This window comes from Nerophis lumbriciformis, linkage group LG27, assembly GCF_033978685.3.
Source record: "Nerophis lumbriciformis linkage group LG27, RoL_Nlum_v2.1, whole genome shotgun sequence".
NCBI lineage: Eukaryota > Metazoa > Chordata > Actinopteri > Syngnathiformes > Syngnathidae > Nerophis > Nerophis lumbriciformis.
In genome coordinates, this window is record NC_084574.2 from 8,934,461 (window position 1) to 8,949,508 (window position 15,048).

General features: G+C 38.1%; 1 protein-coding gene across 1 annotated transcript in view; it reads right to left on the reverse strand.

The window, feature by feature from the left end:
- Positions 1-9,682, reverse strand: part of inpp4b (inositol polyphosphate-4-phosphatase type II B) — a 621,310-nt gene extending 611,628 nt beyond the window's left edge. The window contains exon 1 of the mRNA XM_061922951.2: positions 9,460-9,682. The gene's annotated coding sequence lies outside the window, so the exon portion shown is untranslated. The remainder of the gene's footprint in view (positions 1-9,459) is intronic.
- Between the last annotated feature and the right edge of the window lie 5,366 nt (positions 9,683-15,048).

Genomic DNA, 15,048 nt, shown 5'->3' on the forward strand with positions numbered 1-15,048 from the left:
AAAACATTTTAGGATGTAATTTTTGCAAATGTAAATGTTTCGCATGTAAACGTGTTAAAGTATTTGTAAATGTGTGTTTTTGAGGCAAAACTACAAGTGTAAAAACTACTCAACTTAATGTACATGTAACAACTATTTTGCAACAACTATTTACTTTTGTAACTTTTTCTTTCGCAATTGTCATTTTAGCAAATGTTAAAGTTTTCAGAGTTGTGAAAATACAATCAAATTTTACAAAATTAAAAACTAGTGTAACTTAAAAGTTATTTGTACAAACTGTTTTTAATTTTGTAAAATGTCAACTTTTGTTTTATTATATTATTTTTGCAAATTTATACACAGTACAGGCCAATAGTTTGGACACACCTTCTCATTCAATGGGTTTTCTTTATTTTCATGACTATTTACATTGTAGATTGTCACATCAAAACTATGAATGAACACACGTGGAGTTATGTACTTAACAAAAAAAGGTGAAATAACTGAAAACATTTTAGGATGTAATTTTTGCAAATGTAAATGTTTCACTTGGCCATACACTGACACCGTTTCCTTAGGATCTTAGACCGTGGGCTTCATTATTTTACCATAAGACACAGGCGTGGCTACGGACTCTGGGACTTTTTTTGGCACCGACCGGATCTCGTCTTTCCAACTGATTCACGTAAAAATCTGGCGGCTTATGGCGATCACTCCAGCAGCCCTGAGAGCAAACGCAGCCAAACTACCTGTTACTAACTCCTTTTCATTGAGGGCCACATCACAGTTATGCCTGCCCTCAGAGGACCGCTTGTAACAGTGAACAACATAGGAATTTGCCTCTGAATTTGATTGTATACTTTTTTAACTACACTGTAAAAAATAAATCTGTATGTTTTACATTAAAAAAAACTGGCAACTCCATCCCCAGAATTTTTTTTTACACAACATTTTACGGGGGGAAAAAATGGTAACTTAATCGCCAGAATTTTACTGTAAAATATACAGTGTTTTTTTTCTTTTATAACATTTTACGGGGGAAAATAATAACTTAGTCGCCAGAATTTAACCGTAAAATATACAGTGGAGTTTTATTTGGTTTTTTTTGGTTTTTTAAATGGTAACTTAGTCGCTTTAAAATATACGTTGGTTTTTTTTTTACAACATTTTACGGAAAAAAAAAGGTAAATCAATCGCCAGAATTTTACCGTAAAATAGTGTTTTTTGTTTTTTTTTATAAAATTTTACGGGAAAAAAATGGTAACTTATTCGCCAGAATTTTTTTTGTATTACATTTTACAAGAAAAAAATGGTAACTTATTCGCCAGAATTTAACTGTAAAATATACAGTGGGGTGTTTTTTTTTTATTATTACATTTTACAAGAAAAAAATGGTAACTTAGTCGCCAGAATTTAACTGTAAAATATACAGTGGGGTGTTTTTTTTTATTTATTACATTTTACAAGAAAAAAATGTTGACTTAGTCGCCAGAATTTAACTGTAAAATATACAGTGTTTTTGTTGTTGTTGTTTTTTTACTTATTACAAGAAAAAAATGGTCACTTAGTCTCCAGAATTTAGCTGTAAAATATACAGTGTTTATATTTTTGTATTTATTACATTTTACAAGAAAAAAATGGTAACTTAGTCTCCAGAATTTAACTGTAAAATATACAGTGGAGTTTATTTTATTTATTTTTTTTATTTATTTATTTTTTTATAAATGGTAACTTAGTCGCCAGAATTTAACTTTAAAATATACGTTTTTTTTTTTACAACATTTTACTGGAAAAAAATGGTAACTTAGTCACCAGAGTTTTACTGTAAAATATACAGTGGAGTTTTATTTGTTTTTTTTTGTTTTTTTAAATGGTAACTTAGTCGCCAGAATTTAACTTTAAAATATACAGTGAGGTTTTTTTTACAACATTTTACAGGGAAAAAATGGTAACTTAATCGCCAGAATTTTATTGTAAAATATACAGTGTTTTTTTCTTTTATAACATTTTACGGGGGAAAATGGTAACTTAGTCGCCAGAATTTAACCGTAAAATATACAGTGGAGTTTTATTTGTTTTTTTTTGTTTTTTTAAATGGTAACTTAGTCGCCAGAATTTTACTGTAAAATAGTGTTTTTTGTTTGTTTTTTAATAAAATTTTACGGGAAAAAAATGGTAACTTATTCGCCAGAATTTTTTTTTGTATTACATTTTACAAGAAAAAAATGGTAACTTAGTCGCCAGAATTTAACTGTAAAATATACAGTGGGTTTGTTTTTTTGTTTTTATTACATTTTACAAGAAAAAAATGTTGACTTAATCGCCAGAATTTAACTGTAAAATATACAGTGGGTTTTTTTTGTTTGTTTTTTACTTATTACAAGAAAAAAATTGTAACTTAGTCGCCAGAATTCAACTGTGAAAATATACAGTGTTTTTTTTCTTTTATAACATTTTACGGGGGAAAATGGTAACTTAGTCGCCAGAATTTAACCGTAAAATATACAGTGGAGTTTTATTTGTTTTTTTTTTGTTTTTTTTTTAAATGGTAACTTAGTCGCCAGAATTTAACTTTAAAATATACGTTGGGTTTTTTTTTTACAACATTTTACGGGAAAAAAAGGTAAATCAATCGCCAGAATTTTACTGTAAAATATAGTGTTTTGTTTTTTTTTTTATAAAATTTTACGGGAAAAAAATGGTAACTTATTCGCCAGAATTTTTTTTTGTATTACATTTTACAAGAAAAAAATGGTAACTTAGTCGCCAGAATTTAACTGTAAAATATACAGTGGGGTGTTTTTTTATTTTTTATTACATTTTACAAGAAAAAAATGTTGACTTAGTCGCCAGAATTTAACTGTAAAATATACAGTGTTTTTTTTTTTGTTTTTTTTTTTACTTATTACAAGAAAAAAATGGTAAATTAGTCGCCAGAATTCAACTGTGAAAATATACAGTGGTTGTTTGTTTTTTTTTACAACATTTTATGGGAAAAAAATGGTAGATGGCAGAGTTTGACTGGACAATATACAGTGTTTTTTTTACTTTATAATATTTTACAGGGAAAAAAATGGTAACTTAGTTGCCTGAATTTAACTGTAAAATATAGTGTTTTTTATTACATTTTACAAGAAAAAATGGTCACTTAGTCTCCAGAATTTAGCTGTAAAACATAGTGTTTTTATTTTTTTATTGATTACATTTTACAAGAAAAAAATGGTAACTTAGTCTCCAGAATTTAACTGTAAAATATACAGTGGAGTTTTTTTTTTTTTTTTTTTGTTTTTTTTTTAAATGGTAACTTAGTCGCCAGAATTTAACTTTAAAATATACGGTAGGGTTTTTTTTTTACAACATTTTACGGGGAAAAAATGGTAACTTAGTCACCAGAGTTTAACCGTAAAATATACAGTGGTTTTTTTTTACAACACTTTACAGGGAAAAAATGGTAACTTAATCGCCAGTATTTGACTGTAAAATTTACAGTGTTTTTTTTTTTTTATAACATTTTACGGGGAAAAAAATGGTAACTTAGTCGCCAGAATTTAACTGTAAAATATACAGTGTTTTTTTTTGTTTTTTTTACAACATTTCACGGGAAAAAAATGGTAACTTAATCGCCAGAATTTGACTGTAAAATATACAGTGTTTTTTTTCTTTATAACATTTTACGGGGAAAATATGATAATTTAGTCGCCAGAATTTCACTGTAAAATATACAGTATTTTTTTTATTTTTGTTTTTACATTTTACGGGGAAAAATGGTAACTTAGTCGCCAGAATTTTACCGTAAAACTCAGTTGTTTGACAACATATTACTTATTGCAAATGGAAAAACAGTTTTTTGTTCATTCTGAAAAACTTTTTACAGTTTTTTTTTTTTTTTTTTTTTTTTTTTTTTTTTTTTTAATGTCCTGTCCAGCTTCTCAGGCAAATCATATAGTTGATGTAGATGCCCATGTCGGCTGTTCAGATTTACTTTACAAAAGAGAAGTGTAGGATACTTCTCTTGTTGCCTTATTTGTATTTGACTTTATTAAATGTATTTATATTATCATTTAGTGCAGCCGGGCCGGAGCAGGAGGGGATAGAAAGAGAAAAAAAAAAGAAGACAGAGGGGGAAATTGTGGGGACAAGAGGGGGATTAGACAGAGAGACAAAAACAACAACAGCAAACAACAACAACAACAACAATAGAGCAACATCAGCAAATATGACATGTACAAATATGATGGTAAAAGTAATAGCAAATAAGCAGTTAGCGAAAAATAAAAAATAATACAGAAATGACAATGAGCATTATTACACTACAAATGGATCAATACAAATACCAATAGAAATAGCGCTATTGATAATGAACAATACCAATAATTTACCTTTATTATCAACAATACAGTTGTTTAAATGCAACAATACATATACGTAATGATAACTTGAGATACGAAAGAATGCAGAAAAATGGAGGGGGAGAAAGAGAAGCAACCTACATTAACCTTGTAGATTGTTATAGTCACAATAGGTTAAGCTTTGTCAGTGTGCCATGTGTTACACCCAGTTTACCCTAGGGCAACAACGTTAATATATGTTTGATGAAACGTGATTATGTGCATGAGTGTAAGTATGCATATGTACTTGTATATGTACAGAATGTGTATATGTGTTTGTACAATGAATGTATATGTACAGAATGTGTATATGTGTTTGTACAGTGAATGTATATGTACAGTATGTGTATGTGTATGTTTGTATATTGAATGTGCGTGTGGATGTACGAACATTAGGTAGGTAAATATGTACTGTATTTGTGTATGTATGTGGGAGCGTAGGTACCTATGTACGTATGTGAGCATACGTGAATTTGCATGTACAATACATTCGACTCCCAGAGTGCGTGGGAGCCAGAGCACGGCCCCATCACCCCCGAGAGCCCAACCCACAAACAGGAGGCGTGGTGCCCAGGGAACCAGGGACCACCGCCCCCACGCAGCCAAGCCGGCCAGCGACAGGAACCCCAGAGCCCGACCCACCGTACCGCCCACAAGGGCCAGCAGCAGGCCGCAGACAGACGCACCCGGCGGAGGACAGGGCACGAGAAAAGCAGGGGACAGCCAGACCCCAAGCCAGCGAGAGACCACACCCCACACGGGCAGAAAGGCGAGACGCCCCGCCCGAAGGACCCAGAGACTCCCCGCAACCGGACGGGAAGACCGCCCCCGCCCCACCGGCAACCGGGCCCCCACGAGCCCACCCCCCACCCCCGGAGAGCGCGGCGAGGCCAGCCCCCGGCCACCCCACCCAAACCGGCCGCCGCAGGACCACCCAGGCACAGGGCCACGGGAACCACCCACCCCACCCGCAGGGACCCCAACGATGGAGATGGAACAACCAGCAACCGCCCCGCCGAGCCCCCCCCTGAGGGAGGGGAAAAATTAAAAAATAATATTAATAAAATATATTTTAAAAATAAATAAATAAATAAATAAATTAATTAATTAATTTAAAAAAAAAAGAATTAAAAGAAGATCACAGACATGCTGACAAACAAGGTCACTACCCCAGCAACTGGCCGACTCGCAGCACCTCGGAATACCTTGCAGCACCAAGCTACCACAATAGACGCAGGGACTAGGCCCAACAGGCCCCAACCAAGACGGGCACCCGGAAGGGATGGACAGCGGGACCCAGGAGCTCCAGACACGCAGTTCGGATGCAGTAGCCTGAGGCGTCGACCCCCGTCTGACAGGCAGGCCCAGAGCGTACCCCCAGAAATATACATACATACATACATACATACACACATACACATACACATACACACATACACGTATACATACCCACACATACACATATATACACATATGTACACATACACATATATAAACATACATACATACACACACATATACATACATATACACAGTTCGTCAGCCCCGACAGCCATCACGCGCGCGCGCTGCCACCAGTCACAACATCAGCCACACCCCTGCACCAGACCCAGCAGCCACGGGCGCCCACACCACAAACAAACGGCAGCAGAAACAGCAGCCGCAATAACCCCAGACAGCCAGCACCAGCCAATCAAATTAAAGCGATCAAAGAAAAACTGCGACCAGCAACCACACGCCACCAGGGCCACGGAGACCAGCCGGCGCCAGCCCGCCGGTCAGCCCGAACGCCAACACGCAAACAAGAGACACCAACAACCCCCCCAACCAAAAGGCCCCCCACCCCAACCCAAACCCGCACAAACACACCACCGCCCAAACAACCGGGACACAGCATCCAGACCAGACACGGGGGCTGCGCCGCCACCACACCAAGTCACCAACAGAGACCCCACAGCGCAAGGTCGGGCCACACGGGCACGGACCCCATCCAACAGGAAGTGAGACCCGCGCGACGCCACACACAAATAAATAATAAGATTAAAAAAAAATGAAATAAAATAAAAATAAAAAAATAAAATAAAAAATAAAATTTAAAAAATAAAATAAAATAAAAATGAGTAATAATAAAAATAAAAATAATAAATACATTAAAAATAAAAAATATATATATAACAATAATAAATGAATAAAAGCCTGGCAGGCCACCAGACCGCAGTCCCCGCCGGCCGACGAGGCAATGAGGGGTGCGTCGAACCCCAAACCCCCCATGCATGTGTACAAGGCCCCCAGAGTGTCTACTGTGTAGTTAAAATTAGGAGGTCAGCCGTTACAGCCGACCTCCAGTCCCTATTGATGTGTGTACTGTAGCGTGAGTGAGATATGTATGCTTGTGGGAACTAATAATGCGATTAAAATTGGGGGACATCAAGGTCATGGTGGGTCCCAACCAAACCAAGCCCCCCAAATCCTAAGTGTCTAATATGCAGCTAAGATTGAGGGATGGACGAGCAGGGGACAAGAAAGGAGGACTGGAGCCCCATTGGAGGCATCCTCAACCCCCCGCCATGCCTCCCCGCAGGACAATCCCCAAAGTCCTATATATGTGTGACTGTGTGCGCTATAAGTAGGAGGAGTAGAGGGCCCGGACATCCCCCCAGTCCACGCGGCCGACAACCAGGAACTACGGCCAGGAGGCCGCCACCCCCCGCCACAGCCCGTGACCCACACCAGACCACTTTGACGTGACGCCACACGAGCCCCTCCCCCCGCCAAACAAAGCCAGCCCCCGCCCGCCCCAACCCAACCCTGCAGAGCCCATACCGGCAACCAAACGCAAAGAAACCGCACAGCCCCCACGCCCAATGCAAACACCGCATCCCGGCCATCCACACAGCAACGTGCCCATACGAGTCCCGGCCAGGGGAAGGAGCCCCCCAACGGGGGAAGAAGCCAATGCATCCCGTCCGCCTGCCAGCCCCCAAACCAGCCGGCAAGCCAACGCCAGCCATCCCCACAACCCCACAAGCGCACAGACACCAGCCACAGTCCCCCAACCACTCCAACCCAACACAGCGATGCCAACCGCTGGTATCACCGCAGCAACCATCACCACCACCGCCCGTCCGCAGCGTAAACTTTTTAAACTTTTTACAGTTAAAAACAAGTTGTACTGTTTTTTTCATTCACAGTAATGTGCCATAAAAACAACCGTACATTTTTCAGGCAAAAATTTGCAGCTCAGCCGACAACATTTTTACAGTAAAAAAAAAGATTGGTTGAGTTTTTTTTTATTTTTTTTATTTACTGTGGCATTCTGTAAAAAACACCGTAAATTTTACATTGTACAATTTCATGGATAACTTGCTTAGAAATCATAAGTCCAGCAGATTTTTAAGTATTTATTTTTATTTTAACATTTGGAAAGTATAATATATTTGTTGCAATATTGGATAATATTGAAGTTTTAAAAGATATGCAATTTCATGCGTTACATATATTTTTTCTGTCAAAATGGAAAGAAGGAATACCTTTCGTAAGAAAATAGAGTACTTTATTTTCCAGGCGTTTGCGGGCCATATAAAATTATGTGGCGGGCCAAATCTGGCCCCGGAGCCTTGAGTTTGACAAATGTTGCAAATTTCAATGCCAACAAAGAAACTGACTCAAAACCCGCCCCAACGTAAGTTAAATGAGGCTCCACTTTTCCAAAACTGCGCTAGCTTGATGCTAGCACACATTGGCTTCGCTATTGACATGCTACTGATTAGCATTAGCCGTTTTACATGGCCATTACAACACCTCAAAATTTGTAAATGAAAACTACAATCAAGGTACACATGACAATCAAACAGCTGGTGCGTAACAAGTGCAAAACTTACAGTATTAACACTTTTTAGGGCACAAAAAAAGACGAGACCGCACAGACTGAACTGACACCATATACCAGTGTTTTTCAGCCACTGTGCCGCGGCACACTAGTGTGCCATGAGATACAGTCTGGTGTGCCGTGGGAGATTATCTAATTTCACCTATTTGGGTTAAAAATATTTTTTGCAAACCAGTAATTATAGTCTGCAAATGATGTGTTGTTGTTGAGTGTCGGTGCTGTCTAGAGCTCGGCAGAGTAACCGTGTAATACTCTTCCATGTCAGTAGGTGGCAGCCGGTAGCGGGAGGCAGTGTGCAGGTAAAAAGGTATCTAATGCTTAAACCAGAAATAAACAAAAGGTGAGTGCTCCTAAGAAAAGGCATTGAAGCTTAGGGAAGGCTATGCAGAACGAAACTAAACTGGCTACAAAGTAAACAAAAACAGAATGCTGGACGACAGCAAAGACTTACTGTGGAGCAAAGACGGCGTCCACAATGTACATCCGAACATGACATGACAATCAACAATGTCCCCACAAAGAAGGATAAAAACAACTGAAATATTCTTGATTGCTAAAACAAAGTAGATGCGGGAAATATCGCTCAAAGAAGACATGAAACTGCTACAGGAAAATACCAAAAAAAGAGAAAAAGCCACCAAAATAGGAGCGCAAGACAAGAACTAAAACACTACACACAGGAAAACAGCAAAAAACTCCAAATGAGTCAGGGGGTGATGTGACAGGTGGTGACAGTACACCTACTTTGAGACAAGAGCTATATTCATGCATGCTTGGTTATGCTTTAAAGTCATATCCAACAATGGTGACAACGACTTTTTACTGTCAACGCAAAAAATGTGCCTTGGCTCAAAAAAGGTTGAAAAACACTGCCAGATATTACTGCCATGGAACACCATGGACTTGCAACTCTAATTGAGACTGACAAATGTCACAATAAAACGAGATCTATCACCCAGACAGCAGCTCATCCTTAAAAATGTTTCTATAAAAAATGAGATTTTACCATCAAAAACAATTGATATTTAACAACACACACAAAAAAAAGTACTAAAAATTGCTACCATTGAGTACCGGTTTCAGTTTTAAGGTACGGGGAATTGAAATGTGAACGGTACCAGTCCCTAGTAAGACACAAATTCATTACCTTAGCATATATTACCTTTCACGACTCAAACTCAATAAAACATTCCTTCCACTCACCGAGTCCAGTTCACCTCTTCAGAATGTCTCCAAAACAGGAACAAATTGGCTGCAACACCTTCTGTCCTCTCTTCAGGTGACAAAACCAGCATTTGGCCTCGTTTCAGACTTCATACGAGCTTTGCTGCGGTCTTGACCCCAGTTTGGTGTCCTTTATCCCACTTGCTCTTTGTCTTCCATTCCGGCCACTTCTCCTCTGGCCTGAGCGCTGCCTCTCCCACCTGAACCTGATTGGAAATAATCAGGACACACCTTTTCCTGGTTGCCAATCAGGATGCTTTACTTGCCAGCCCTGTCCTATGGATGGGGCTACATTATTAATAAATAATAATAATTAGTACACGCAATTAATTATTACTTAAATGTGTCATAACTGAAGTTGTCATTAATAAAATGCATGTGTTATTAAATGTATCATTAATTGATTTCATGTAAAATAATATTTATTTATTTAAATAGTTTAATATTTATGTCAATATCCAACTAATTATGCATTTGTTAATATAAAAAAATGTTTAACCCTGTAAGACCCAAATATAGAAAAACCTAAAAAAAAAAAAATATTTGACTACGATGTTGTCGGAGGCATTTGAACACAACACAAGGGTAGAATGTATACTATCCATGTATGGAGAAAATACTTCAGGCAGTGATGTAGTGGAGGGAATACTACCTGTTTGAGCCCTCTGCAACAAGCCAGAATTTTGACTACCACATTCACCCAGTGTTGTATAATTGCAACAATTATATAACAAGCTCTAAATGAAATTTGATACATCTGTTCCACAATAACTACATATGTACATGCTCTAGACCAGGGGTCGGGAACCTTTTTGGCTGAGAGAGCCAAATATTTTAAAATGTATTTCCGTAAGAGCCGTATAATATTTTTTTAAACTGAATACAGCTAAATGCGTGCATTTTTAAGTAAGACCAACATTTTTAGAGTATAATAAGTTTCTTTTTCTTTTTAATAACATTGTTATTCTGAAACTAACCAATAATAGATAAAATACTTCTTACCATTAATGCGACTTCTTGAACAGGTGCGGTAGAAAACGGATGGAAGGATTAAAATGCATTAGAATGTTTTATATTTTGAATGTTATTTTTAACACTGTGAATTATTTATTACTTATCGTGTTATGCGATGTCAGCTAAGATTGATCTGAGAGCCAGATGCAGTCATCAAAAGAGCCACATCTGGCTCGAGAGCCATAGGTTCCCTACCCCTGCTCTAGACATTGTAATAACAACCAAAAAAATATAAAAGACATTTTACTTACTTGAATCTGATGAATACAGTCCAATGAAACAAATAGATGTTGTTCGAAGGAAACCTTGAGAGGTTGTGTGAGTTCATGACCAGAAGTCGTGACTTATAAACAAATTTACGATCCAATAGCCTTGTGAGACTGAACAATAGGACCCAATGACTATGTAAATGTGGTCAAAAAATTAAAAAATATATAACGGATTGTTTTTTAGGATGGTTAAAGGTAACGTTGTAATTTTACAACAAGGGGTGTTACAGGGTTAATTATTTACTTAATGAACTTGTGAGGTAGCTTCATGGATTTGGATCTGTCAGACTCAGCCATCAAATGTAGTGGGCGGAGCTAACAGGAATCTCGTCCAGTAATTGTTTTTGCGCTAAAGCAGTGGTGTCCAAAGTGCGGCCCAGGGGCCATTGTGGCCCGTAGCTCATTTTCTAACGGCTCGTTAGCATTCTAAAATTAGCGTGGGAGCTTCTTGTGCTAAATTTTGCAGGTATACACCTCAGCGAGTAATATTTTGTTACTTGACGAATGCTACCTAGTTAGATAGCTGCTTAGCTTTTTTAGCTACCGTATTTTTCGGAGTATAAGTCGCTCCGGAGTATAAATCGCACCGGCCGAAAATGCATAATAAAGAAGGAAAAAAACATATATAAGTCGCACTGGAGTATAAGTCGCATTTTTTGGGGAAATGTATTTGATAAAAGCCAACACCAAGAATAGACATTTGAAAGGCAATTTAAAATAAATAAAGAATAGTGAACAACAGGCTGAATAAGTGTACGTTATATGAGGCATAAATAACCAACTGGTATGTTAACGTAACATATTATGGTAAGAGTCATTCAAATAACTATAACATATAGAACATGCTATACGTTTACCAAACAATCTGTCACTCCTAATCGCTAAATCCCATGAAATCTTATACGTCTAGTCTCTTACGTGAATGAGCTAAATAATATTATTTGATATTTTACGCTAATGTGTTAATCATTTCACACATAAGTCGCTCCCGAGTATAAGTCACACCCCCGGCCAAACAATGAAAAAAAAACTGCGACTTATAGTCCGAAAAATACGGTAATTGTTTTTAGGTATACACCAGAGTCATATCTTGGTACTTGATGTATGCTAACGTTAGCATGCCAAACTTTTTAAACACATTTGTGTACGTGACACATGCTTAAGTTAGTATTTTAACATGTTAACATTAGAATGCTTGTTTTTTAAGCAAATTCTACAGACATACACCTAAGTGTTGTATATTTTGGTATTTCACTAACACTAACAGTAAGCAGGCTATTGGTAGTTAACACTGTTAGTATGCTAGCTTTTTTAGCTAATTGTGCTCATATTTTAGTTTAGTTTAGTTTAGTTTTAGTTTAACACTGATAGTATGCTATCTTTTTTAGCTAATTGTGCTCATATTTTTGGTTACTTGACGCTAACTGTTAGCATTTCAATTCGGATTTTGGCTCTTCTGCATTTTCTACAAACCACATTTCCATATGAGTTGGGAAATTGTGTTATATGTAAATATAAACTGATTTGCAAATCCTTTTCAACCCATATTCAATTGAATGCACTACAAAGACAACATATTTGATGTTCAAACTCATAAACATTATTTTTTTTTTTTTACACTAGTGTGCCGTGAGATACAGTCTGGTGTGCCGTGGGAGATTATCTAGTTTCACCTATTTGGGTTAAAGATTTTCTTTGCAAACCAGTAATTATAGTCTGCAAATGATGTGTTGTTGTTGAGTGTCGGTGCTGTCTAGAGCTCAGCAGAGTAACCGTGTAATACTCTTCCATATCAGTAGGTGGCAGCCGGTAGCTAATTGCTTTGTAGATGTCGGAAACAGCGGGAGGCAGCGTGCAGGTAAAAAAGGTGTCTAATGCTTAAACCAAAAATAAACAATAAGGTGAGTGCCCCGAAGAAAAGGCATTGAAGCTTAGGGAAGACTATGCAGAACAAAACTAAAACTGAACTGGCTACAAAATCAACAAAAACAGAATGCTGGACGACAGCAAAGACTTACTGTAGAGCAAAAACAGGCGTCCACAATGTACATCCGAACATGACATGACAATCAACAATGTCCCCACAAAGGAGGATAAAAACAACTTAAATAGTCTTGATTGCTAAAACAAAGTAGATGCGGGAAATATCGCTCAAAAGAAGACATGAAACTGCTATAGGAAAATACCAACAAAAGAGAAAAAGCCACCAAAATAGGAGCGCAAGACAAGAACTAAAACACTACACACAGGAAAACAGCAAAAAAGTCCAAATAAGTCAGGGTGTGATGTAGGGATGATGTTCGAAACCGGTTCTCCTGGTTGTTCGATAAGAAAAGAACCGATTCCATGGACTCGAATCCCTTTTTGAGAACCGGTTCCTGTTATCGAGGCCACTATAGTAAAGAAAAAGAGTTGGTTCTTTATTTATACAGGAAATGCCCTGTGGGACATCACAGGAAAGGACGTAGCTCAGTCATTAGGTGGCAGATACAGAAAGCAGCAAAAATAATGGACCGGAAAAAAAACCTCAACGCATGGCTTCATTTTACAAAAAAATACGACGAGGAAACGGCAATATGCAATTATTGCCAGGCTTCGCTCTCATGTGAGGGGAGCAGTACAACAAACATGTTGAAACATGTTCAGGCCGCACATAACCTGAATGTTCGAGAACCGTGTCGTATCTTCGACACGTGGAGAAGCACCGACAGAGAGGACGAAGCACGCCCCTCTTCCTGTGCTTCAGTTCAAGTGATAGTGCCGGTGACTAACTAGCGTTAACTGTTGCCGGTTAATTTCCATATCTGCTCACTTGTAGCCTTTAGGCTAAAATAAGGTTACCTCTTATGTCAACCGGGACTGCAGAATTGTTGATTGATGACTGTGGCGTTCTTAGTGTCATAGTGTGTGTAGTTAGTATGTTCCAATAGCAGTAGAAGTGCACTTTTTGGAGAGCTGTATTATTTTCAGTTTTTTGCCCAAGGGACTGATTTTATTTAACACTATATTACCATTTATACACCTATAGCAGGGGTCGGCAACCTTTACCACTCAAAGAGCCATTTTGACCAGTTTCACAAATTAAAGAAAACAATGGGAGCCACAAAAATCTTTTGTAATTTAAAATGAAATAACATTCCATACAAAGTTTTTTTTTTTGCTTTGTGCTATGTTTAAACCAAGGGTTCTTAGACATGCGGCCCACACCTTAATTTGAAAATTGAATGTTAGTGCGGCCCGCAAGTTTTATATGAGAGCGTCATACTTGTCAACCCTCCCGATTTTTCCGACAGACTACGAAATACGAGGGAACTATTCCTTCGAACGTGCCGTGAAGGTACAGCATTTAGCACCCACTACAACCAACGTGCCGGTCTAGCCACACGTTGTATGGGGCTTCTGCTTGCTCACGTGTGCGACAGCAAGGCATACTTGGTCAACAACCACACAGGTTACACTGACGGTGGCGGTATAAAAAACTTTAACAGTCTTACTAAGAACGCGCCACACTGTGAACCCACATCAAACAAGAATAACAAACACATTTCGGGAGAACATCTGCACCGTAATACAACATAAACACAACAGAACAAATACCCAGAATCCCATGCAGCCCTAACTCTTCCGGGCTACATTGAATCTTAGGGAAGGCTATGCAGAACGAAACTAAAACTGAACTGGCTACAAAGTAAACAAAAACAGAATGCTGGACGACAGCAAAGACTTACTGTGGAGCAAAGACGGCGTCCACAATGTACATCCGAACATGACATGACAATCAACAATGTCCCCACAAAGAAGGATAAAAACAACTGAAATATTCTTGATTGCTAAAACAAAGTAGATGTGGGAAATATCGCTCAAAGGAAGACATGAAACTGCTACAGCAAAATACCAAAAAAAGAGAAAAAGCCACCAAAATAGGAGCGCAAGACAAGAACTAAAACACTACACACAGGAAAACAGCAACAAACTCCAAATGAGTCAGGGTGTGATGTGACAGGTGGTGACAGTACACCTACTTTGAGACAAGAGCTATATTGATGCATGCTTGGTTATGGTTTCAAGTCATATCCAACAATTGCGACAACGACTTTCTACTGTCAACTGAGTTTAGTTTTTAATGATTTCTGCTGGTGGTGTGCCTCCGCATTTTTTTCAACGCAAAAAATGTGCCTTGGCTCAAAAAAGGTTGAAAAACACTGGTCTATACAATGTGTACTAGGATGCATGCAGTACAGTTTTCTACTTTTTCTTTGGCCCCGCGTACTTCATGTCGACAAGT